Source organism: Mustela lutreola, chromosome 1 (genome assembly GCF_030435805.1).
Source record: "Mustela lutreola isolate mMusLut2 chromosome 1, mMusLut2.pri, whole genome shotgun sequence".
NCBI lineage: Eukaryota > Metazoa > Chordata > Mammalia > Carnivora > Mustelidae > Mustela > Mustela lutreola.
In genome coordinates this window covers 125,321,791-125,349,787 of record NC_081290.1, presented here as the reverse complement: position 1 = coordinate 125,349,787, position 27,997 = coordinate 125,321,791, and the positions used below count along the sequence as shown (strand labels likewise).

The window sequence follows — 27,997 nt, the reverse complement described above, 5'->3', positions numbered from 1 at the left end:
CACTTCATACTCCTACTTGCAAGATACAAAAGTGCCTGTCTCAGGATACCTTCATCAACACAGTATGTTATCAAACTTTTGGATCTTTGGTGATTTGATAAGCAGAAATACATATCTCGTTGTAGTTAAAAACTTTTTTATGGGGGCGCCTGGGTGGCTCAGTGGGTTAAGCCTCTGCCTTCGGCTCAGGTCATGATCTCAGACAAAAAAAAAAACCTACAAAACCTACTCCCTTCCCTCGCAAAAAATATGTATAAAAACCCACAAAAATTTCAATGTTCTTCTAAAATAAAGTTTATAAATTACAACATACCCCTAAGATAGAATATTCTATAATGACAGAGTCTAAATAAATTATTGCTACATGCCTCAACACTGATAAATTTCAGAAGATGGGGTGTCTGGGTGGCTCCTGGGTTAAAGCCTCTGCCTTCAGCTCAGGTCATGATCCCAGGGTCGTGGGATCAAGCCCTGCATTGGACTCTCTGCTCAGCAGGGAGACTGCTTCCCTTCCTCTCTCTCTGCCTGTTTCTCTGCCTACTTGTGATCTGTCAAATAAATAAATAAAATCTTTAAAAAAATTTTTCAGAAGATAATTTTGAATGGGGAAAAAAGACGAATTATAGAAGAAAACAAACAGCTTGATTGCACATATATAAAGTTCAAAATTATGTAAAACTACACAATCCATTGGCAAAACTATACAGACAAGCAAGAGAACAATAAACCTAAAATTCAAGTATATAATTAACAACCTGGGAAGAAAGAAGGCATCTTATACCTATTTCTACCTGCTGCTCCCACCACCCCCATCATGTAGGTAGAGGTTAGCAAGGAACTCAGAGCTTTGCAAAATGAAAAAGCATTACTTAAACTGGTTTGTGTTGAATTCCACTGCCTTTCCTTCTGCTTTATTCCCAGAGTACAAAATAATTTTTTCCAAAGAGTGGAGTGGTGATGGAATTAAAGGATCATATTTACTAATAATTTTCCCATTTCCCTTCTCTCCCCTTGTGTAGGACTATTTAGCCTAAAAACTTCTAGTTATTTTATAAACCAAAGCTGAACCAGAACAGCTACCTTGAAGAGTCAATAGCGTTTTCTTAAAAGCTGCCTCTCTGAACCTTCCAGATTTAAAAAAAAAAAAAAAATCACTTTTTTTTTCAGTTACTTGTACTTACCTACATCTGACAAATCCACTCTTAATTTGTATTAAAACCGTCCAAGGTCCCATTCACAATTAGCATAAACTCCTTGCGGTATGCTTCAATACATGCATTTCTAAATGAAACCTGAATTACATCTTAAAAGAACCCATTTTATATGTGCCAGAATTCTTAAATGTCATTGTGAGATGTAGACTTACAATATAAGTCCATGGTATGGCTTATCACTACACCATAAATTGCTTTTTGTATAGATCCATATTTTCTTCATGTCTACACTTCTTAGAGCCACACTTTTCATGAAGAGTGGTAGCTCTGTATGACAAGGAAGCTGGTTTCTCAGTGCTTCATAGGGTTAGTACTTTATTCAGACTCTTTGGACCTTAAATCTAAGAAAATAAATAGAACTAATATGAGCCAAGCAAAGTAGGCTTCTCCTTTGGATTACAATGCTTTCTAACATTCTTGGGCTCTTGGTGTTTATGACAGTGCCTATCAGGCAACAAAAATTAAAAAAAAAAAAATAGAGGAGAATTTCTTCCAACAAGCAGCATAAACCTCAAATAAACCAGTTTGCTGTAAAGCTTAGTAATGCCACAGGAAAAACCAGAACCATGTATTTTTCAAGACTGCATGTTAAAAAAAAAGAAAAAAAAAAGACTGTATGTTTTATTTTCCTTATTGCCATTCTCAGAATGTATCTCAGTTCTCTGAAAGATGCAAAATTAATCCCTTTATGTAACTGAGTAGTGATAGTTAATATTAATGTTACTATTTATTTTAAAAGTCCCTGCACCCACTTCTAAAAAGGTCTGAGGGAGATTACATATTAACACATAGTTGAAAGACATACTATTATGTTTAAATGCAAAATAAAATAGACTCTGGAAAACATAAAGGAGTTGATGCTATCAAGGACCAGTCATGTTCTGCCTCTTTTGAATGAACCCCAAGCACAAACCGACCTCCTTTCTACAGTCTTAAGTGGAGGCTTTTTGCTCTGGAACTTTTCAGGTACCCACAGGGCTGGTTGCGTTTGTTCAACAGAACCAGCAGGACAGGGACATGGGTTAAGTGGACTTTGGAGCCAAACTACCTGACCTGGAATCATGGCTCTGTACCTTGAGCGAGTTATTAAATGTCACAAATCCTCAGTGTTCTCATCTGGGGTAATAACTGTACTTACCTCATTGAGAATGAAACGAGCTGAGAGTTTGTAAAGTACTTGGAACAGACACACTTGGAACTGGCATACAGTAAGTGTTCGATAACCATCAGCACATGCCTGTGCAAATGCTGCCAAACTCCTGTCAGAAACCTTCCTGGCAACTTGTGCCTCTCGAATTTTCCATCCCCGCCCCTTCTTGTTCTCATTGTTCTCTGATGTGAACCAGAGATTGTGGAGTGTGGTTCATGATTTTTCTCTCGACCCCAAATCTACCATAATCCTGCTGTTTTCAGTGTTCATGTGGATGACCCTGCCAACGTCCTTCATCTCCACACGGGTATCATCAACTCACCCTCTCTTCTGTATTATTGCCTGCGGCTGCTCCACCTTTAAAGTCTTAAGCCACACACCCCACTTTCCTACCACGAACTCCTGTTATCCTTATTGTTCCAAGTATCCCTGCTTATTCACTGGGATTGGGACAGGGCCTATCCCACTCACTCCATGTGTCCGACTTTTCTCCGGTTTTGCCTCCATTGCCATCTTGCTTGGGCTCAGCACTTCAACCTGTCGCTTCAGTAACAGCTTCAGCGTCTCAGTCCTCTTGCTCCATTTTCCTTCTGCAGTACTTACCCAAACGTGGATCAGTCCAGACTTCTTTGCATCTAAAACCACACTAAGGACATCACTCAACCTTGTGTATGGGAGCCATTAACTCATGGTGTCCGTCCTCAGCTCAGCTCTCAGCACACAGCTGGGCAGCCTCCTCTATGCCCCTCACTAGCCCTGCATTTCTTTGCAAACTTCCTGCTCCCCTGCTCTCAGCTCTCATAAGGAGTGACCACGTTCTACCGAAATCACCTCCTAAATATCTCTCATATCTAAAAATCCTGCTTGATTTCTTCTCTCCTTCTCATCAGCTCTATCCATCTCTTATCTTACCTCCCAAATATTCTCCTCTGAGCTACTAAAGTAATCTTCCTAAAAATTCAAGTACCATCATGTTCATACTTCATACCCTTCAATAACTCCCTATTCCTGATGTAGGTCCTACACCATAGCTTGATCCCAAGGCCCCCTGTGACCAGGCTCCTGTTCACCTCTCAACTTCTTTCTGATTCTTCCAGTCTTCACCTTACACAATTACTCATACGTCCTTGAATGTGCCATATTTTCTCAGACTCCCATGCATCGCATAGGTTACCTCCTTTGTAAGGAATGCCCATTTTTCTTCTTCTTCTGGCTGGGTGACTCCTTTTGGTCTGTTAGGGTTCAGTCCAAGTGTCACTTCTGGTCAGCTCTGTTGTAGAGACTTCCCTGGCCCTTCCTCTTTCTGAGCAGGCTGGTTGGATGTCTCTTTGTTCTTCCACATGTGTTATCTCTATTCAAGTACTTACCATGCTCCTGGCACCAGTAAATGGTTAGTGAATTAACGAATAAGTGAAGGCATCCGATTTCCCTAAAATGATAAAAACTTCTATAGTATTTCATCTTATATGTCCATTTGGAATAGAGGTTTTAAAAACCATGGTGGTTGGGCACCTGGGTGATTCAGTAGGTTAAGCATCACCCCTTAGCTCAGGTCATGATATCAGGGTCCTGGGATTGAGCCCAGAGTCAGTCTTCCCACTCAATGGTGAGTTTGCTTCTCCCTCTGCCTCTCCCCCTTGCTTGTGTTCTCTCTCTAATAAATAAGTAAACTCTTTAAAAACAAAATAAAATTTCCCAACTTTTTTGACTAAGGAATTCAGAAGGACTTTGATTAGTATGACAATCACAGTGTTTTCAGGACTACATATGACTTCTGAAGCTTTATATTTAATGTGTAAAGTTTAGAAACATCTATTTTTTTCCTTTTGGTTTATTCTGTAAAATTAAAATTATCCAAGAGATTTATATTTTTATCAGTGTATTGCCACTGGGAATGCTATCCTGATTCCTAGACTACAGATGATTGGTAAAGTGCAATATTTTAAAAAGTGAAAAACAGCCTGGGTGGCTCAGTCAGTTAAGTGTCCAGCTCAATTTTGTTTCAGGTCATGATCACAGAGTCGTGAAATCGCTCCCTGGTTCAGGCTCTGAGCTCAGCAGAGTCTGCTTGAGATTCTCTACCTCTCCCTAGTCCTCTTTCCCTCCTCACCTTATGAACTCTCTAAAATACAAATAAAATCTTTTTTAAAAAGTGAAGCGAGGGCGCCTGGGTGGCTCAGTTGATTAAGCGACTGCTTTCAGCTCAGGTCATGATCCTGGAGTCCCTGGATCAAGTCCCGCATGGGGCTCCCAGCTCCACAGGGAGTCTGCTTCTCTCTCTGACCTTCTCGCTCATACTCTCTCTCACTGTCTCTTTCTCATATAAATAAAATATTAAAAAAAATGAAGCGAGATAATATTCAATATAATCTTACAGCCCTGAGAAAAAAATCCTGATGGGATACCATGCAGTCTGTTCATCTGAGTAATCATACACTTGCTCTAGAGTCAACAGATCCAATTCATTGAGAGGGTTAATCATCACTTAATGGGAAAAATCAGGTAATTAGGGTGACCCATTCCCCATTCGTACCCATTAACAATTTTTTTCTTTTTTAGTCATACCAACAATATAGTTAAAGAGGATTGTCAAGACTAACCTCTCAGAAAATCACCTATATCACATAGGCCTGAATGTACCAGATACTATTAAGCAGATTAAGGAGTCTCTCTCACCTTAACCTTGTTTTTGAGATACAATAAGAAAAATGGTTTTAAAGCAGGAAATCTTGAGATAAAGTACAAAAGAAGAAATAATAAACATTAGGTTTACAAATCTGGGGGCCCAAAAAAGAGAGACCTCTGCTTGCGTGTCATGCCTGACCCCCCTCTACCTGGTTTTCCTATTGACCATATACATCGAGCTATTTCTTGTTTGCATTTCTCTTTGCTCCTACCAAGGAGCACTGAGATTTCCTTATCAGAAAGTGTCTTTATATACATGAAAACCAAGCATTACTGTGTCACTAAAAGTTGAATTGCTTTTCTAGTTCTGCCTATGGATTTTCATCAGCACAGGCTGCCATCCAGTCTCTTTCAAGACCAAATGAGTACCTGAAAGAAGTCTGGGTGGATCTAGGGCACAATTATTAGATGCAGACAAAGATGAATTGCCTTTGGTCTGATCTATATGAGAGTCAGAATGGGATCTACCTATCCAATCTGGATGGACAACAATGCACAAGAAAAATCCCACAAAAGTTATCAAAAAGAACATAGACATTGAAAGTTTGTGGATGGAATTAACCAAGAGTTGAAACTAGAGACAAAGTATGTTTTTACATCTTATGGCTTATAAGATTAAGTTTATGGAATCAAATATCTTGGAATCCTTAGACACTTTTATAGTGAAATATAATACTTACAAAGATTCAAAAACAGACATGTACAGCTCTGATGACTTATCACAAACAATATCCATGTAATCGCCACCAATGTCAAGAAATGGATTGCTGCTTGCACCTGAGAAGATGCCTTCTCTTTCCTAGTCACTGTACCATCCCCAGCAAAGGAAATCACTATCCTGACTTTGATGAAAATCATCTTCTTCCTTTTTTTTTTTTTTTTAACCGTTCTTCCAACTAAGCATACATCCCCAAACATTAGTTTATTTTTGACTGATTTTTAAACTTAATATAAATGGAATTAAAGTACATATTCTCTTGTTCCTGACTTATTTCAATCAACATTATGTTTGTAGGATTCACATGTTGTTGAATGTTAGCTATAATTTGCTCAACTACACGTAGTAAATACTATACAGTAAGTTTTCATTATGTATAGAATATTCTATTGAAATAATATGCTACAACTTGTCTATCAGTTCTATTCTTAGATGTTTTAAAAAGTCAAAGAAGTTTTCATCTCTAACTACATAGACTCTCATTACGGTGAAGATATGGACTTGTGTTTTCATTAAGTTGATTCTTTAAGGGAGAGAAAAAAAAGGTTTCTTTTTTAAAATTTATTTTTAATTTATTTTTAGCATAACAGTATTCATTATTTTTTCATGACACCCAGTGCCCCACGCAATCCGTGCCCTCTATAATAAAAAGGTTTCTTAAATCGATGTACATCAGGAAAGGGGTAATTGGAGACGGTTGATTCTGAGTGGGCTGGCAGAGATGGAAGGTTAAAGGAGAACCAAAATGATTACTTGCCCCGTTTTTTCCAAAGAATAAACATCTGAAGCCCCACTCCAAAACAAATAGCTCTGTCCTCTGTCACTGACAATGGAGTAAGGAGATAATGGCTACATAGGCAGAGAGTGTGTTCTTGGTAAGAAGAAGATGAAGAGCATATGCATGGACACATGCACAAAAGGGCTTCAGTTCTAATTGTTATTCCATTAACTCCTGACACTTGGTTTGATATATTTGCTGTGCGGTGGTCATGAAAGCAAAGATGTTCTATGAATCACAGAATTTATCTTGTTCCTAAAGTGTTGCTAATTTGCACTGGACTGGGATATTGTTCAGAAAATATAAAGCCTCCTCCACTTCTATCTTTTCCTATCTTTGGGCTTGGCCATGAGGTATGCTTTGGCCACTGGGAAATCAGTGTGTGATAAGAATAGTAACTCTAAATATGTTTGAATGGTAGACTCATGCTCTTGTGCTCCAGTGATCTGTCAGAAGACCATGCCCTGGTTGGCCTTTCCCCTAGGCCCCAGAATGAAAAATGTGGAGACCTGAACCCACACCAAGGCCAACCAGCTTGCAACTTGGAACAGAGCTGCCCACCCCAGATGAGCCTACACCAGCCCCGCTGAAGTTAACTATGGCAAGAATAAATGTCTGTTATTGGGAGCCACTGTGTGTGGAATAGTTTGCTATTATGGTGGTAAAAAATGTTTTACAGCTGTAGTCAGAGGTGTAAAGTTCAGGCCATTATCACTCCTTAATAGTAATGGACTTGGCCATTTTACCTCATTCTGCATTTGCTCTATGAAACCAGGGATTCAGATTTCAAACTTCTTTTTAGTGTAAATTTTAAATGCCCAGGGGACAATGACCAGATCTTTTTAGAATCTGAAGAAGGGGGTTAGTAGGAGATGGAAACAGCTATCCCCGAGGTCAGTGGAAAGGAGCTAGGATCAGTTAGGGATGTTTTGGGTCCTGGCTATACCAGTTGGGGAAATGGCAGGAGAGACCACACCTGTACTCATGCTGCAGGAAGCTGTTCTGGACTTATTCAGAGAAGTGGGAGATGCTCTACTTTGAGGGGTAATATACAAAGAGTTAGGACATAGGTAAGTTGTGTTTTTTAATAGCTAACTGTTGAGGTCAACAAAGCTATGCCCTAGGACAAATATACATTTAGAGATTAAAAACTGCATGTATGTGGAGAAATGGTAAATTTCATATCCTGCTGGTGGAACTGTAAATTGATCTAAACACTTTGGAGAACTTGGCAGTAATAGGAGGTTACTTTGGAAAATAAGTACATATTAAGTAAAGTTGAACATGCTGTATCTTTTTTTCCTTTCAATGATTTTATTTATTTGAAAGAGGGCAGAGAGAGAGAGAGAGAGAGAGAGAGAGAGAGAAAGTATGAGAGAGAGAGAGAAAGAGAGGAGTTGGTGAGGGGCAGAGGGAGAGGGAGAAGACTCCCTGATGAGCAGGGAGCCTAATGTAGGGCTTGATCCCAGAACTCCAGGATCATGACCCAAGGTGAAGGCAGACGCCCAACCGGCTGAGCCACGCAGGCACCCAAAGATGCTCATATCTTAATACTCAGTAACTTAGTACTGGATGTGTAGCAGTGGGTCTCAATGGGACTGGTGCCACACAGATGAATCTCACAATCTCACAAATAACACTGAGTAAAGCAAAAGACCTGAATTTCATACCATTTAAACATCATAATACTATGTGTGATTTAGGGTTCCATATGTAGCAAAAATATTTTAAAAATGCATGGTAATGATAAACACCAAATTCAGCAGTTATCTCTGGCAGCAAGGGAGGAGATACAATTGGAGGGGGTAAAACGGGGACTTACGTGCACCTTAAATGTTTTATTTCTTCATGTATAAGGTGGGCATAGAAGGATTTGTTATTATTTATATATTTTCAATGTAAAGAATATATATTATTTTATATCATTTTTGTATATATGAAATATTACACAATAAAAATTTCAACAGAGAGAGGTTTATGAGCTTCTAACATCATGGGGCCATGTTTTGTTCATCTCTCTAAGCTCAGTGCCAAGCAATGTGCCTGGCACAGAGTAGATGCTCAATTAATGTTTGTTGAATAGTCAACCAAACAAAAGTTCATACACTAGTTTTAATTCTTAGACATAAATAGAATGCTTCAGTCCTCCTCGATCATGGTATCCAGTAACACAAACATTTCTATGATATGGCAGGTACTTTTCCAGCATTAAAAGTACAACTGTGGGGGCGCCTGGGTGGCTCAGTGGGTTAAAGCCTCTGCCCTCAGCTCAGGTCATGATTCCAGGGTCCTGGGATTGAGCCCTGCATGGGGCTCTCTGCTCAGTGGGGAGCCTGCTTCCTCTTCTCTCTCTGCCTGCCACTCTGCCTACTTGTGATCTCTCTCTGTCATTAAAAAAAAAAAAAAAAAAGTACAACTGTGAACATAAACAAAACTTTCTTCCCTCAAGGGACTAATTTTGAGTGTGTGTGCGTTGGGGAGGGTGGCAGGGGGAGGACCCAGAGAGGTATTAACAATAAAGAAAATAATTCAGTAAAATAGAAAGAAGGCCAGATGAGATCAGTGCCCTCAAGAAAAATGAGGCTGAGAACGGAAGTGTTCCAAGATTTTAGACAACATTAAACAGGGTAGTCAAGTTCTCTGAGAAAGTGACCTTTGAGCTAGAACTTAGAATGAGGGAGAAAACTGTGAGCAGTTGAGTCAGAGGGAGAAGAAAGTACAAAGACCTTGAGGCAGCCTGGAAAGCAGGCCCAGGCAGTCACACAGACTGAGTGTCTAGGAGGGGTTCCAGGAGGAGGGAGATCAGAGATTGGGCAGGACCTGCTAGACCATTTTCCCTACTTTGGGTTTTACCCTTGGTGAAATTAAAGACTTGGAACAAAGGACATGCATCATCTGGCTTACACGTTTAAAAGATCACTCTATTTGGGGAAGAGATAATAGTAGGAAGTAGAAACTGGGAGACCAGTTAGGACATTATTGCATTAATTGAGGCCCAAGATTATGGTGGCTGGAACCAGGGTGGCAACAGTGGAAATGTAAGTAGTCATATTTTGACATATTTTGAAGACAGATAGCTCTGGCGCAGAGCTATTGGTGATGGACTGTATATGAGCCATGAGAAAAGGAACAGTCAGGGATGACACAAAGGTTTTTGGCTTGAAGTCGCCACTGACTGAGAAGAAAGGGAGCTGGCTGGCTGGGAGTGGGGCCGGGTTCAGTGTGCGACATGTCAAGTTTGAGATGTTTACTGGGCATCCAGATGGAGTTGTTAAGCAAACAGTTGGTACGTGAGCTTGAGGGTCAAGAGAGACATACAAGCCAGAGAAATAACTTTGAGAACCATTCGCATATAGGTAGTATATAATAAAGCTTAAAGATAGGATAAGACCATCAGGGGAGTGAATGTAACTCAGAAAGAAGGGAGGTCCAGGGACCAGGTGTAAAGGCACTGCAATGTTTAGAAGTTAGGGAGGAAGAGGGAGGTCCAGTCCAAGATGATGGAGGAGCATCAGACAAAGACATAGGAGACATCCACGGAAAGGCAATGCCTTGGTGGCTAGGTTAAGGAAGTATTTAAAGGAGGAGAAGGGTGACTAACAGCGTCCAAGCATCCAATAATGCTCAGGGTCCACGTAAGATGATGACAACAATAGAGCTTTGTATTAAACAAAGTAAGGGTTATAGGAGACCTTGGCAAGGCCAGTTCTGGTGGGGGCTGAAACCCTTCTTATCAAGGGCTCAGGAGAGACAGGAGAAAGGAATAAACAGGAAAGCCAACTTGTCCAAGGCTCTTTTTTTGCCTTATCTGACTTTTAAACAGAAAGGGAATCCATGCATTCCTGACTCAACTGATACAAGTGCATACTGGAATCCAGTAATCTAAACATATATCTTATCTCAAAAGAATAGAACACAAAGCAGCTAGAAAATTCCACTCATGTATGAGAATTAGCTTCATTTTCCACAAATAAAAAGGACTACCATGAGAAACTAAACTAAGGATTCTGGTAGGGGAAGAACTATCTAAGTGGGTGGCCAGCCTTCCTCTAACTTTGTTATTTGAAGTCAAATTAGTCCCCTTTACTTATCAACAAGTCAAATTTCTCCCAATGTAAATTAGTGGTTGGAAACAATTAGCTCAGCCTGAAAAGCCATTTATCTCGGAGAACTTTAACCCCACAGACCAATTCACCTGTCTGATTGATCTAGGATCAGCACAGGTGATTCTCAGACCAGACCAGCCTACTGTTCAAGAATTGCAGAGAGATCTCAGAGATCTCAGGAAAGTTAATGAACAAGATGTGCGGGGGAATGGGGGGGAGACAGGCCTCTGAGCTCTAGACCTGCAATGCTGAGGGGAACACTATATAAATGACTGGCTCTAGCATATCGTCAGCAAATGGACACTTTGGATGTCCTTCAACCAAAGCCATCAGATCACGTGCTAAAGAGAAAAAAAATAGTAATAATTAAAAATTTTTTCTTCTTACAATATAAGAGTTTGCTAAATTACCATACTATCAGCCAGTGTGGTCCAGTATAACAGAGAGTTAATTTTCTAATAGGGTGCTATTAGCGTTTCAGAAAATCCAGGTTAGAACAATATTCAGAATTCATTAGTAGTAGTCATTACATGGAGGAATGATTTGACAATGAAAAGTTTCTATGGAATAGAGTCAAGTTATTATTACAACTGAGGGAAGTCAAGAGAGTTAAGAAGGCAAATAATTTTCATCACATTTATTGAATCAAATTGTATTCCTTTAATATGGTCTTCTAATTTATATATTCAATTTGTAGAATTGACTATTTAAATAACTAATAGAAACCTTAACATTGCAGAAAACCCTTTTTTGGTTCTGCTCTTTTTTGTTTTTGTTTGTTTATTTTGTTTTTGACGGGGACATCTTTCCCTTGCTCCCCAAACCAAAATGTAATCAGAATTTTTTTTTTTTTTGGCTGGGTACAGTATACTTTATTGATGGTACATGACAAGGTAGGGCTCCCCAAGCCCCTCTCCTTCTTCAGGGGGTCTGGGATGAAAATAGTGGAGGTTGGGAGATTCTCAGTGTTTTGGGGGACAAGTTGGGGCAGGGATTTCCCAGCAGCTGAGGGCCTCTCTCTTCCTCTTGCTCTGGCTGGGACTGGTGGTACAGGAGGCTCCTACTCCTTGGAGGCCATGTGGATCATAAGGTCCACCAGCCAGTTGCTGTAGCCAAATTCATTGTCATATCAGGAAATGAGCTTGACAAAGTGGTCATTGAGAGCAATGCCAGCCCCAGCATCGAAGGTAGAGGAGTGGGTGTCACTGTTGAAGTCACAGGAGACAACCTGGTCCTCAGTGTACCCCAGGATGCCCTTGAGGGGGCCCTCTGATGCCTTCTTGATGTCATCATATTTGGCAGCTTTCTCCAGGCAGCAGGTCAGATCCACGACAGACACATTTGGGGTGAGGACACGGAAGGCCATGCCAGTGAGCTTCCCATTCAGCTCAGGGTTGACCTTGCCTACAGCCTTGGCCTCAACAGTGGAAGCAGGAATGAAGTTCTGGGCAGCCCCTCGGCCTTCATGCCACAGCTTCCCAGAGGGGCTGTCCACAGTCTTCTGGGCAGCAGTGATGGCATGGACGGTGGTCATGAGTCCCTCCACAATGCCAAAGTTGTCATGGATGAGCCAAGCAGTTGGTGGTACAGGAGGCATTGCTGACAATCTTGAGGGAGTTGTCATACTTCTCATGGTTCACACCCATCACGAACATGGGGGCATTAGCAGAAGAAGTGGAGATGATGACCCTCTTGGCCCCACCCTTCAAGTGAGCCCCAGCCTTCTCCATGGTGGTAAAGACCCCAGTGGACTCCACAACATACTCGCACCAGCATCACCCCATTTGATGTTGGCGGGATCTCGCTCCTGGAAGAAGGAGATGGACTTCCCATTGATGACAAGCTTCCCATTCTCAGCCTTGACTGTGCCGTGGAATTTACTGTGGGTAGAATCATACTGGAACATGTAGACCATATAGTTGAGATCAATGAAAGGGTCATTGATGGCGACAATATCCACTTTACCAGAGTTAAAAGCAGCCCTGCTGACCAGGCGCCCAATACGGCCAAATCCTTCCACTCCAACCTTCACCATCGTGTCTCGGGCATGTGGCTGGCACTGCACCTGAAGATGCGGATGTCTGTCAAACTGGGAAGAGCAGAGAGCCGTAATCAGAAATTTTTAGTTACGGCACCTGGATGGCTCAGGCGTTCAACTTCCTCCTTCAGCTCAGGCCGTGATCCCAGGATTCTGGGATAGAGCCCCACGTCGGGCTCCCTGCTTATCAGGAAGCTTCCTTCTTCTCCCTCTTCCCACTCCCCCAGCTTGTGTTCCTGCTCTTGTTTCTCTCTCTGTCAAATAAATAAGACTAAAAACATTTTTTAGTCTTCTTAAACAGAAATCTTTGAACTTGAGCTATAAAACAGAAAAAAGGAACTAACTTTTCTTTCTCTCTGTTCATATACATCATCTAGTGGATTTATTTTATTATTCAATCAAAAACAAAAAAAGATTTATGTGATCTAATAACACAAATTATAGGAAGTGCGTAAAAATCATGCCTTATAAAAACATAGCAAGGAAAGTATTTTAAGAAAACAATCAGGGTTTGGCATATAAACATATCCTATCTGTACATTAAGTACACCTTTGAATGTTACCTGGATCTCCAGCTTTTGACATGATTTTGAAAGTTAAAGAAGGCATCAAGAAACAATACTGTGGGAAGTAGTCAAAAGATTGTTACTCTGAAGTTAACTAAGCCTTCATTTTTTAACAACTTTTTTTTTAATCCAAGCTTGCAATATTCAGATGTATTTCACATTATATGAAGAGGATACAAGGGGTGCCTGGTTGGTTCAGCCCATTAAGTATCTGCTTCTACCTCAGGTCATAATCCCAGGGTCCTGGGATGGAGCCCCAAATCAGGCTTCCTGCTCAGCAGGGAGTCAGCTTCTCCCTCTCCCTCTGCTGTTCCCCCTGCTTGTGCTCTGCTCCCCCTGCTTGTGATCTCTCACTCTGTCAAATAAATAAGTAAAATCTTAAAAAATAGAGTATACCAACATTCAATGTTTACATGTCTTACAGAAGGGCAAAATGATATGTGTCTATGCACAGTCATTGTGGTATATATATGTACATACATTTATATGTGTGCATGCGTGTGTGGACCCTAAACGTCCATCAGTGGAGAGCTGAATTAAAAGAGTACTAGCTCTATACTATAGAATACTATGTAGCTTTTGGTCAGCTTTAAATGAGCTGATATGAAAAGTGCCCCAAGGTGGTTCAGGAAATAAAGCAAAAATGCAGAAGAACATGTATATTACTATTTTTGTAAATAAAAAGAAAAGTAATAGTGTTTAGTCTGGGACAGAGAACTGGGTGGTTTTAGGGCAGGAGTGAGAGAAGATGACTTTTAATTGTATACCTCTTATTGAGCTTGATAATAGACATAGTTTCCTTATTCAAGAGGAAAAAACATTTCTTTCAAAGAGTGATCTTTGAAGAGTCAAAATATAAGACTCCGGAAAGATAAATTCCCAGAAATAAACTGGGAGGTCATAAAGGCTCTATATAATATTAATTTTGAGAAATATTGCCAAATTGCTCCCCATAGTGAGTGAATTAATTTATACTCCCACCAGCAATGTCCAAGTGCCTATTATCCAAGACTCCTGGTTAACACAATGTATCCTCACCATTTTTGAAGTTTGCCAACATGGAAAATGGCTCCTCGCAGTTGTCATTTGTCTTGGTATGGGAACGGATCATTGACCTCGCACTTGGACAATGACCTGAAGGAGGAAGGAGCCGGGTCAGGGAGCCTAGAGGGAGCTGTGGCCCTAAGCCATAACAGGGCTGGCAGGGGTGTGGCGGCAGAGATGGCGAGATGGGGCAGGCGCACAGCGACCTGTGCAGGTAGAAGTGACAGGATTTGGCCACGCACAGAATGTGGAGAAGGAGAGAGAGAAGTATCCAGAGTGATCCTCTGGGTTTTGCAATGACGTGGAAGGAGGGATCTGAGAAGTGACAGAAGAGATAAGGGGAAGCCCAGGAACTCATGTGAAGAAGGAACAGGTGCCAGGGTTGAGCAGCCTCAACATGCATGCCTGCAGAATGGCAGAGGCATTTGGATGTACAAGCCTGAGGCTCGGAGGGCAGGTCTAGGCTGGAGAGGACAGTCCTTACATGTATGAGGTTTTACTCCATAAAGTGGGGCAAGGCTTTAGGTGATCATTCACACTGAATCTCCATGTGACACTGCTGGACTGAAACACAAATACTGTAACAATGCGACTTCCTTAAGACTTGATTCAAGGACTTCCATAAATGTAGGTGGGGTTAAGAATGCTAAGGAGGCATCTTCTGGGAAAAAGAATATACACGCTTATTAAAAATAAACCATATCTCCATTTCCATGTTTTTCAATTGTTTTAAAAAACAAAGCATTTTTTTTCTTTTAAGGAACAGACTTGTAACACATTTGGAAAATGCTAACAAGCATAAACAAAAACTACAATCCCACGACTCAGAGATAATTACTGTTAACATTTTGGTTTTCCCTCTCTGCCATACATGAGTTGTATCATAGATTTAGTTATACATATAATTCTAGGCATAGACTTTAATTTAAACATCATAATGTGAATATTTATGTGCTGGCATCCTTTAAAATGTTATTTTATTTCAAAGTTATTTTTATAATTTATATATATTTTAAAATTAAAATATATTTTAAACTGTAACCTAACAGTCCCCCATACAAAGGGAACTTTCATTACTTAACTACTATCACTGTGTATAATAATTGAAAGGTTTTTTCTGGATTGCACAAGAAAGACGTCCTTTTTATTTTCAGGAAATGAAATCATTCATCAGGAAAGGACATCTTTCCTGATGTCCTTTTCATTTTCATTTCTTTGTTCTGTAATGAGGTTTCCCACTTCCACATGCTTATTGGGTATATGTATTAATGTTATTTTTTTCACTTTATTAATAGTTTTTGAAATCAGTGATTAAAGCTAAAGGAAAATATCCACTCAGTAATAGCTTGTTTGCAGGTTTCACATGGGTCATCATTACATTTGCCATTTAGTCACTTTCATTAACCACTTACTCTAACTTTGAACTTGAAGTGCTCTGATGAGTATCACCAAAATACCAAAAAGCATATTCCTATTTGTAGCAAATCAGTTCATGGGGCAATGAAGCCCTATTAATCTAAGTTAACTTTTATTCTCTTATCAAAACCATCTCATGGCTATTCCTCTCAGTCACAATAAATTAGCCTATTCTCATTATCTCAATCTAATTAAGACAACTTTATTTCCTGATCTTTTCAGCCCCATTCTAATATCTTTGAGCAGAAATATAAAAAGGGATGACCTCAAATGTATGAGGCTGTGGTTGAAGCCCTGTTTATGGACCAAAGGACTGGAAACAACTTAAATGTCCATCACAGGAGACTGTCACATCCATAGGACAGAATATAATGTGGCCGTTACAAGGAATGGAGGAAATTAGGAGGAACAAAGCTATAATCTATCAGGTTAAAAAAAGCAAGGTTTAGAATAATGTGACTTGTGCTTGCTTTGGCAGCACATATATAAAACAGAATAATATGACTTGAGTGAAAAATGGAGGCCCTGTGAGTTACACCAGTGTTGGCATTTTTTTTTTAAAGTAATTATATATAAATGTTTGCCTGTGCATAGAGCATAGAAGAATTTACAAGAAAGCATTGACCTTCTGGAGGGTAACTGGGGTCTGGAAGTTGAGATAGGAAGCTGACTTAATTTTCATTTAATTTTCTGTTATACTATTTGATGTGCACATGCCTTATCTTTTTAAAAATTAAAAAACAAACACAGAAATGGAATTATTCATCTCAACCTATGGCAACCACACCTTCTATCTCTTCTTTCCCCCATCTGCATGGGAGAGATCTGCACAGCTTTCTCTGAGCCTCAGACTTGCACCCTCAACCCCGATTACATGGCCTGAGTCAGCCTACACTTTCCTGAATTAATTCTTCACTAATTATTGCTAATGCCTTTCAGAAACATCATGAGCCTCATGGGAAAGCTTCTGCCTGAACTCTGCACTGCTGATAATCTTAATCTATTCTGTCCACTAACAAACTATATCTTTCTGACTTTTGTTTATCACTCTTGCTTCCTAGTCTTTCCTCTCTGTCATCTCGAGTTTTCCTCACTCATGGAAAACTGCACAGAAGGATCTAAGTCGCTCATGGGACTTTGTGCACAAAGTAGTAATTTACATTTTCAGTATTAACCACCAATCTTGGTTCTGTTGGGTTCAACTACATGGTTTTAATTTTTCTATTTCTTTTAAATCCAGAAGATAAAAATTTGGGGGGAGGGGTGGTGGTATTTCTCTCTGACCAACAGGAGAGAATGTAGCAAATGATTAAGCCAAAGACCTTTCTTAAAGTGTTTTCCAATACACTTATGGGAACAGTCATAATATTTATATATACTCTAGCACTTTGAAATCTCAAGCTGTTTTAACCAGCTGTCATTTTGGTGTCAAACTACGGTCATTTTAATGTGAAACAAAGGTCAACAGAGGGTTTGTCTTATTCTTTTCCAATTAGTGAAATACTTTATAGTTATTGAACTCTGTTTAAACCTCCAAAGCAAGTCCCTATTCCATATCCCTGTTATCTAGGTCACATGGGATTTTATGATTATTCACAAATAAAATATATAGAAATGAAGAAAAGTAACAGTGTCAAATTAATATTTAAAGTATTATCAACAACCCAAAACATAGATAATCAGTGTGGTCTATACAAGTTTGGCACTGATAAGAAACACTTATATCTAAGACTGATATCCAATACATATATAATGTAAATTCAACTCTATTTCTGCACTTAAAATAAGATGGCAGAGTTGTTTTTTCATTTCTCATTCCAGAAACTACACTGTAAAGATCATTCCAAAATTTTGCTCAACTGATGGCCTTTAAAAATAGACAATTTATTTCTAAGGCTTATTCTCTCAGTTTATTGTTTAACCCAAAAATAATATTTACCTTTGGCAAATATCTATTTCTGGAACTTTTTACTCTAACCTTAAATTTATTTATTTATTTATTTTGCTTATGTGCATCAGGAAAATGAATTGTATGGAACTACTTTATTATAAGAGTTAGCCAACATAATGAAGAGTAAGTGCTTAGACTTATACATTGTAGTGACAAATGAAGAAAAGTATTTAAGGTATCCAATGAGTTCCCTGAAGGTGAAGTTTAGCCCTTCTGATTGATACAGTCTCCCAATTCATGTTTTTGCTGCCAATTTTACCTAGTTCATTCATCCATTTCTTGTGCTTAAATGCACTGAGCATCTACTAGGAGCCAGGTACCACTCAGTGCTGCCACGTTGGTTTGAATAGTAACAACAGCCCATAATAGAAGTAATAGTGTAGGTAGTAATAGTGCTATGGGGTGGGGGGTATAAAACATGGAAAAGGTGATGGGGAGTGTGGTAGAAGTGGCTGCCTGTTCATATATCCTGGAAAAAGCCATTCAGATAAAGAGCACTCCATCCAGGTAGAGGGAACAGCAAGGACAAAGTCCATGATGTAGAAGCATGCTTGGTGTGGAGTGGCTGGAGTGGAATAAGAGGTGTGTGGTGGGACATAGGTCACAGGGATAGGCAGGGGACAGGTGGGACAGATCATGGGTGCCACGTGGGCCATTGTAAAGACTTTGGCTTTTACTTTGAGTAGGGGAGCCTTTGGAAAGTTCCAAGGAGAAAAGCAGCATGACCCGATTAAAGTAGGTTTGACAGAATTACTCCAGCTGCTGTTTTGATCACTGTGAACAGGTGAGTGTATGTGTGTGTCTGTGTGTGCACACATCTGTGCTGGGGGCTGTGGCAGGCAGTGGAGGAAGCAGTGAGTGCTGTTAGGGATCTACTGTAAAAATCCAGGCAAGAGAAGCTGATGGATGGATGGCGTGGAATGAGAAATGGTTAGATCCTACATACACTTAGAAGATAGAGTCAAAGCAGTTGGCTCTAGATCAGATATGGCTGATGGAAAATAGGGAGTCGGGGCTGACTCCATGGGTTTCTGGTGTAAGCAACTAGGAAAATGGAATTGCCAACTGAGGGGAGAAGACTGGAAGAGGCGCAAGTCTGGGGAGTGGGTCATATTCAGGAGCCTGTTTTGTTTCTTTTGGAGAGAGAGAGAGAGTACACGAGCATGGCACATGCACCAGGTGGTTGGGAGGGGGCGGTGAGAGGGAGGGCAGGAGAGAGGGAATCTTAAGCAGACTCCATGTCCATCACAGAGCCCCTTGCTGGGCTCGATCACACAACCCTGAGATCATGACCTGAGCCAAAATCAAGAGTTGGATGCTTAACCACTGAGACCCAGGTGCTCCAGGAGCCTGGGTTCTAATACGGTAGGTCGAAGGTGCTAATGAGATATCCAAGAGGAAATGTTGAGTAGGCAGTTGAATATATGAGTACAGTAGCTGCAAAAGGAGGTTGTGGCTGGAAATACATCTTTCAACAATATTTTAAATTGTGAGATAAAAGATCACTTCCAGTATGGGCTTTTAAAAGTTTTTGTGGCATAAACCCCTTTGAAAGTCTGTTAAAAACTTGAGGCTTCTTCTCTGAGTGATATTTTAAATGCATAAAATAAAATATCTTTGTAATATTTTGGTATATATAATTGGTATAAAGAAAAGCAATTATAATGAAACTTAGAATCACAACATTTTGAAAGTTATACTATGGCAACATATTTTTTATTAATATACTACCCAATAAGAACTAACAGTAAGCATAATAACTGCAGTACTTTAAAGAAGTCATGTGCATAAATATTTCAAGACATCTGTAACAACTGTAATGAGATGAAAATATCTAATTTTTTACTAGAGATAAAGTCATAGATATGGCGGATATTATTGTTCATAATTGCAGGAAATGCAAAGTTTCATTTAGAGGTTAGTGAAAATAAAGAAGAAATGTTTCCCTTTCAAGGTCACTGACACCAGGTCTATGGTGGACTCCAGGTTAAGAATCTCTGTGTGGGGGAAAATACAGCCAGAGAAGTGGGGGACCAAGGAGGATAACCTGGGACTCTCCAACATGAAGTGGCACGAAGAAAAGGAGAGAACTGATAAAGAAAATGGGGAAAAGAAAACCGAGTGGAAGAAGGACCCAGTGATCAACGTCATGATCCTAGGGTCCTGGGATGGAGTCCTGCATCCAGCTCCCTGCTCAGTGGGTAGACTGCTTCTCCCTCTGACCCTCCCCCCGGCTTTGCTCATACTTTGCTCATACTCCCTCTCGCTATTTCTTTCTCTCTCTCAAATAAGTAAATTAAAAAAAAAAAAAAAAGTGCAGCTGATGGTTGAGTAAGATGAGAGATGAGGACTCAGGACCTTGAGAAGAGCAGTTCCTGTTCAGGGGTGGGGACAAAAGCCTGACTACTGGGAATCCAGGCGTGAATGAGAAGGTGTGTTCAACAACTGGGCTAAAATAGTTTTGCCATAACATGAATTTTTTAAACTTTGAACTTGTAAGCAAAGGAAGGGGTCAAGGGAGGACTTTTGTTATTGTTGTGTTTATGATGGGAGATATTACAGGTGTTTACGGGCTGTGGACGAATCCAGGAGATAGGGAGAATTGATAACACAAGAGAAAAAGTGACAATTCCCAACTTATTGTCCTTGAACAGTGAGAGGTGACGGTGAGAGGGATGGAATCCAGTGCCCAGGTGCAAGGGCTGTCCTCAGAGGGAGCCTGAATCCTTCATGCTTAAGTTAAAAGGAGGGAAAGCAATTAGTTCTATGGGTCTTGATAGAATCAAGTTTGAAGAAATGATGGCGGAAGAATGTGGAAATGCTTTTGTCGCCTCCATTTCCTCAGTGAAATACCAAATGGAACCAGTGAGTGAAGAGGGGTATGGAGAGAAGGGGAGAAATAATGATCCAGTCCTGCAGGTGGGCGAACAGGCCAGAGAAACAGTCAGACATGTTGCGCCAACGGGGTGGTGGTCATGAATTAAAGTAAAGCCGGTTGGGGTCTGGCTGCTCAGGTGTGGGCATGGCTGGCAGACAATTTAGTCTCAACCAGAGTTAATACCAATACATTCATCACAAAAAGGTCCTGAACAAAAGATGAGGAGACACACCTGCTTCAATGTACTTTTATGTCTGTAGTTGTTTTAATTAAAAGCAATTCAAACACTGTAAACTCACTGGTATAGTGCGAGCCCTGAAGGTCATGTGCTTGGAACTGGGGCCCAGGTCAGGGGAAACTGTGCATCTAGGGCTCCTGGGGCTGACACTTCCAAGGGTGGGTATGACCTGAGAAGTTTCATTTCTAATGCAGGGATGCCTGGGCCCGAAGGCCTGGTGCCCACCCAGTATGCTACAGGAGACAATGTATTCTAGCAGGAACAAACACCATACCGTATCCATTTACATGATGGTGAAAATGCCCAGACAATTACTTAAGTCTCAATAACCCTATTTTTATTAACAGATTAAATCAGTATGAAAACTAAAACGACACTGTATAAACCAAGGACCTTGTTCCTGTTTAAATATCCTTAATCGTATTCTTGCATTTGGCAAACAGCCTCCAAGTATGTGCTCCCTTTCAATATCTATTCTTTTATTTACATGTCTGTTTCCATGTTGTTTTAGAATTCCAGCTCCTTGATAAGGAGTTATGTTTGCATTACATTTAGGCACACCCAGTGTTTCCTAGAGCATTCTTCATCTAGAGGACATTAATCACTAGTATTTCCAATATTATAAAAGGTAAATTGAATTTCTAAATGAAATACCTTCCTCGCAGTCACTGAGTTATATTTTGTTAATTAACAGTTCTAATACACTCATAAAATAGCTACTTTATCCACCAGGGCAAGTACTAAGCCACATTTACCATTGGGACAATGAAAGGAAGAGTTTGTAATATATATTCAAATACAGGCTTTAATTAGTAGTTGAAATAATGCAGATACTTCTATCACACGATACCTATCTAGAGTCACAAATGAAGGATGGAAAGGTTGGCCATTAAACTGGGAAGGAAGAAGGTACTGTTTAAGTACACCAGGAAAACAAAAGCCAATACAAATGTAAGTTTTAGATGTATACACACATATAAGTTACTATATGGCAAGGACAAAAATGAACTATTCGACTTTATCAAGATCAAATGCTTTGGTGCAGCAAAGGAAACAGTCAACAAAACCAAAAGACAACCGACAGAATGGGAGAAGATATTTGCAAATGAGATATCAGATAAAGGGTTAGTATCTGAAAATCTATAAATAACTTATAAACTCAATACCCAAAGAATATATAATCCAATCAAGAAATGGGCAGAGAACATGAACAGACGTTTCTGCAAAGAAGACATCCAGATGGCCAACAGACACATGAAAAAGTTCTCAACATCACTCGGCATCAGGGAAATACAAATGAAAACCACAGTGAGATATCACCTCACCCCAGTCAGAATGGCTAAAATTAACAAGTCAGGAAACAAGAGATGTTGGAGAGGATGTGATAAAGGGGAACCCTCCTACACTGTTGGTGGGAATGAAGACTGGTGAAGCCACTCTGGAAAACAAAATGGAGGTTCCTCAAAAAGTTGAAAATGGAGCTACCCTATGACCCAGCAATTGTACTACTTTACCTTATTTTAGTATTTATTTACCCTAAAGATACAAATGTAGAGATCTGAAGGGGCACGTGCACCCAAATGTTTATAGGAGCAATGTCCACAATAGCCAAACTATGGAAAGAGCCTAGATGACCAGATGTGATATATATATAGAAGATGTGGTGTATATATATATCTATATATCTATAGATATACACACACAATGTATATACACACACAATTGAATGCTATGCAGCCATCAAAACCCCCAAAATCTTACCACTTGCAACAATGTGGATGGAACTGGAGGGTATTATGCTAAGTAAAATAAGCCAATCAGAGAAAGACAATTATCATATAGTCTCATGACTATATGAGGAATTTGAGAAACAAGGCAGAGGATCATAGGGGAAGGGAGAAAAAAATGAAACAAGATGAAGGCAGAGAAGGAGACAAACCATAAGAGACTCTTATTCTCAGGCAACAAACTGAGGGTTGCTGGGAGAAAGGGGGTGGTAGGGATGGGGTGGCTGGGTGAGTTTATGTACTATGTACTATGGTGAGTGCTGTGAATTGTGCAAGACTGACAAATCACAGTCCTGTACCCCTGAAACAAATAATACACTATAAGTTAATGAAAAAAAATTTAAATTAAAAAAAAAGATATTATATGTTGTCATGTGCATCCAAAATGAAAAACTAAAGAGATTGGAAAAGTCCTGACCAAAGGCCACAAAATTTCAACATGAAGCTGACCGTTAAAGGGCACTTCGATATTTGCTAAATTAATTTAAAACATATATAGTTTTCATATACTCTCCTTCAGACTCTTTTGGTTGAAAGGTACTTTGGGGACAGGTGGAAAACAATTGCATCCTGAAGCCTCGTTGATGAGATTAATGTTGATTCTCTAAGGGGCAAGAAATCTTGGTTATGGACCAGGATATCCCAATGACCAGGAGACGCGGGCTTAAGTATTTAGAGCTGCAGAGTCTTACTATCTACAGCTTAACATTTCAAGGGGTTCGAGATTAAAAAAAAAAAAAAAAAAAAAAAAAGTGTGTGTGTGTTTGTGGAGAGAGAGATTGAGAAAGGAGACAGAAAATGTGTGAAGATGTTAATTACTGAATGTCCACGAATGCCATGAGGGTATTTATTTTACTACTTCAGTTTCCCTACAGATTGGAAGATTTTCAGAATGATCAGTCTCCTACAACATTACGATGTACTCTATAGGAGACATACCTAAAATATGCAGGTAATGATTTATACAGAATGAATAAAAATTTTTTTCAAAGGAAAACAATATGAATTTCATAGAAACAGCTCAAGATAAAAGTGATTAAATGGTCCAATCATTTTATATGCATCGAGTGTACCATACAGTGATGCACAGCATTTCCACTGTCCTGGGGACAAATACTGAGTTGCCTTTGCGCAGCCTCACCTTCCTCTAGTGGTGTGGCCTCTGAATCCATGATCTCGAATCTCAATTGAACCTTGGGTGCTGCTCAGAAGAAATCCATCACTGTCCTCCATCAGTCCCCAGTGTCTCCGGTTGTGCAAAAAGGGCATTTCCGACATTCACTACCCTCACATGTTCCTTTACTCTCTTAGCAGACGAGCTTATTTCCAACTTCAAAGGAAAACAGAAATCTCAGTTGGGAAATCGCTCACCTATGTGCTGCCAAACTAGAAAATCTGCACCTGCTGGTAGATGCTGCCATATGGCTGGTCTAACTGCCATTCCCAAGTCCCACGTCCCTTGACTTCTCCCACCATGAGGATCAGAGAGCTTTCTCAGCGAACCACACGGTGCTGGCCAATCAGACCGAAGCAGAAGTCCACCTAACGACTTCTGGCAACATCTCCTGATTTAAGGACAAAGCGTAGCCCACACCGCCTCCTCCTCCTTTTCCTGCCTTGATCAGGGCATGAGGGGAAAAGGCCAAGATAGCTGCGGTGATGTCAACCCCTGAGTGCTGACATCATTGATAGACAGAGGCCATGCCAGCATTGTTTACCTTAAATTTATCATGGGAGAAAAAAAGAAACCTCTGCTTGAGTGAGGCACTACTAGTGGCCAGGTTTCTGTCATTCAAATTGAAAGCATTCCTAACTGACAAGGAGCTCATTTTTCTGCCGTCCCCCCATCTTGTTCCTTCTTCCTAGAGGTCTCTGTGGACAGCATTCCCCCTCAATACCTTCAACCTTTCTCTCTCCACAAATTGTTCCACATCACTGGTGTTTAACACACTCAAGTCTATCCCATATTAAATACTAAAATGAAACTGCCCCCCCACTCTCCCCTCTTCCCCTAGCAACTGCTTTATCTTAGCCTTCCTTTCACTCAACATTCTTCTTACAAGAGCTGTCTATACTCACTATCTCCCACTTCTTTCAGTCATTCCTCAACTGGCCCCATCTGGATTCCCCCTGCTGCTTGACATTAAGTATTTGTGTCAAGGTCACCAACAACATCCTCACTGCAAACTCCAATGGGAATTTTTTCGGTTTTTATCTTATTTGACCCCCTTGTAACATTTGACACCATGACCATTCAATCCTTTCGGAAATACTTTCTTTCCTTGAATTTTTAAGTGTTCTGTCCTGGTTTTTCTTGCCTGTCTGGCAAATCCCTGTAGGCCTTTTTTTTTTTTGACAGAGAGAGATCACAGTAGGAGAGAGGAAGGGAAGAGATCACAGAGAGAGAGGAAGGGAAGCAGGCCCCCTGCTGAGCAGAGAGCCCGATGTGGGACTCGATCCCAGGACCCTGAGATCATGACCTGAGCCGAAGGCAGCGGCTTAACCCACTGAGCCACCCAGGCACCCCCCACCCCCGTAGGCCTATTTTAAAGGATCCTCCTTTGTAAATCTCCTGCATGTTGATATGAAATGAGCAGAGATGGCTGCCTCCTCAGTCCTTCTCTCCACGACAGCACGGTTGTCTTGAAAAGTCCCACAGACTCCCCTGAACCTGTTTCTTGCCCCACAGTCCTCTTCTGTAAGTGGCAACACCATCCAACCAAGGTCCAAGCTGGAAGGATCCTTCCTGTTCCTCTCTCCCTTATTGCTCAAATCCAGCTAATCATTAAGCCTGGAAATTCTGTCCCCTAAAGGTCCATGATGGGCCCATTCTGCTTAGTCCTGCTAATCTTATCCCAGGTTGGGCCTCTCCTGGCATCTGTTTCCAAACACCTCTCCCCCTGCTAACCTGTTCTCTGTGCTGCAGCTCAAGGGAACTTCTTTTAGTTGCTCCCAAACTGCCAACCTCTCTTTTACCTTTGGGATTTCCTGCGTGCTATCTCCTCTGGCCAGAATTTTTTCCCCCAAGGCTAAGTATTGCTACTCGGAGTCTTTGGATTCTGTTGAAGAGGCCAATGTCTTGATATGCAGAGACTAGGCTGGGTGCTCCTGCTGTGTTTCCACAATATTCTACACCCCTTGCCATCACTGCATTTTCTTTTGTTCCAGGAGGACACATTAGATCTCTAGTGACACGTCTCCCCAAACACATTGCTCAATTAGATTGTAATGCCAGGATTTTCATTTTATCTACACCAAGACAACAATTCCTTTTCAAACAGCATTGGCATTCATCAAAAACTGTGGGTTAAATCCCTGGAATATTAAACATCCCCATTTAGTCTGAAGGGCCGTTTACCCTACAGTGAAAAAGGGACATAAATGCTGAAGCAATCATTTTGACAGTCACCGAAAATATTATTGGGATGGATATATCCTACCTTTAAAAGCAAGGAGTGATCCTCTGTCATCCCTGAAGTATATAAATTGTTTACTGTCTATTGCAATAAAAATTCCAAGAAGGAAATAAACAGAGAATGTATGAACAACTAACTAAATCTATATGGATTGCCCATGATGAAGAGAGTGCCAAATACTTTCAACGGCTTGGACATGAGATCGAAATATAAAATCTAATTAAACAAAATATAATCGATTCAGTTAATTTCATCATCAGAGAAGCAGAGGCCAACAAGACCAAAACAATTTAAAAATAAGACCCTTATGCAACAGTATTATAAATAAATTCAGAATTAACAATGTGACATTATTAAAACATCCGGATTATTGCCAGGATTTACTGCAATTAGTTTTCTCTACTTAATATGCATGTGCTTCAGATTATAAAACCAAGAGGTTCATTTGTAAGATGAAGCAAAACATAGACTAACAAACTTTTCACACTTTTCCAACAATCTAACTGCCAACGGAATATAACTTAATATACAAAATTCAGTCCAGATAACTTTTAGAGTGACCTGCCAATTCCTTGATTCTAAGGAGAAAATAATTTTTTTTCTGTTACACAAGCTATGTTCAGATAATATATAAGACCAAACAACCATACCATCATATTTATTGCTGAAAGCAAAATGTAGGGGTGCCTGGGTGGTTCAATTATTAAGCATCTGCCTTTGGCTCAGGTCATGATCCCAGGGTCCTGGAATCAAGCCCCGCACCGGGCTTCCTGATCAGCAGGGAGCCTACTTCTCCCTCTCACACTGCCCCCTGCTTGTATTCCCTCTCTCACTGTCTGTCTCTCTGTCAAATAAAAACAAAATATATTTCAGTACAATAATGTAACCTTCCAAGAGAAAAGGCTGTCTATATGTATACCAACATAGACAACACCAAAGAAAAAAAGATAAAGGCTAAAAGTTCAAGAAAAAAATACAAATTTTCTCTTTTATCTATGATGTTTTGATCATTAAGATTATTTGATCTTAAAATACAAATACCAATTGCACTTGGCTGGCAAAAACTGTTATCAACATAACCCTTCTATATATATATATAGGGTCCATATTTTTATATATATATATAAATATATATATATATATATATATATATATATATATATATAAAACGCTTCAAGTTCCACATTCATCTGCTTAAGGATTTAAGATCTTTCCCTAAAATCACTATACTATTTGCAGCTAAGACTTCATGTGCCTCTATATACTTTGATCTCTATTATTAAATTTTAAGCTCCCTGAGCGCAGGCTCTGAGTCTTATGTAGCATTGATGTGTTAAACCCCACACAAAATCCCTTTCAAATTAAACAGTCAAAAATATGTATCTGCATTGTCATCTCAGTAAACCGCAACATGTGGGACGATCAGGCTGATGGTGACTCACACCACTGGACCCTTCATCATTTAGGGAAAAATGGTTTCCTTAGACCCAATTAAACTGTCGGAATAGACATTTACACACTAATGCTACACACATTTTAGGGGACACTCAAACGTCAGTCCATCCTTAAGATGTGCTCATGGATGTGGTGACCCACACGCGATGCAGGTGGAGAGTTGGGGGGTGGGTTGTGCAGGCAGAGCCTCCTCGGTGGGCTGGTGGCCAGCCGAGCCACCTGGGTCCCTGCCTGGCAGGGACAGAACCTTTGCAAAATTATGGAGATTCACAAAATAAATGAAGTTTATTTCATCTGAAATATCTGAAAGGAAAACCAATGAATAAATCCCACATCTCATATCGTGGTCCCCTAGCTCTTCGAATCCCCACGGGTCACCCTGGGCGCCTGCCTCCCAGCAACTCTCTGCAGCCCATACCTGCATGACATCCCTTTTCTGGTCAGACTCCACTCCTCTGGCCACAGGAGTTGGCACAGGAACCCAGCTTGGCTCATCCAAAGGGCCTTTTGGATCTTAGAAGAAACCAATTCTGGGAGAAAGGAGCCCTTTTCCTTTA

At 40.3% G+C, this 27,997-nt stretch overlaps 1 protein-coding gene and 1 pseudogene across 3 annotated transcripts in view; both read right to left on the bottom strand.

Moving 5' to 3' along the window:
- Positions 1 to 27,997, bottom strand: part of LRAT (lecithin retinol acyltransferase) — a 134,697-nt gene that overhangs the window by 59,185 nt on the left and 47,515 nt on the right. For 2 of the 3 annotated variants that reach the window (XM_059173613.1, XM_059173609.1), the window contains exon 1: positions 27,859 to 27,987. The exons of the other annotated variant lie outside the window; for it this stretch is intronic. The gene's annotated coding sequence lies outside the window, so the exon portion shown is untranslated. Of the gene's footprint in view, positions 1 to 27,858; positions 27,988 to 27,997 lie in introns of those variants that run through there. 3 annotated transcript variants of the gene reach the window in all.
- Positions 111 to 27,997, bottom strand: LOC131831582 (glyceraldehyde-3-phosphate dehydrogenase-like; annotated as a pseudogene).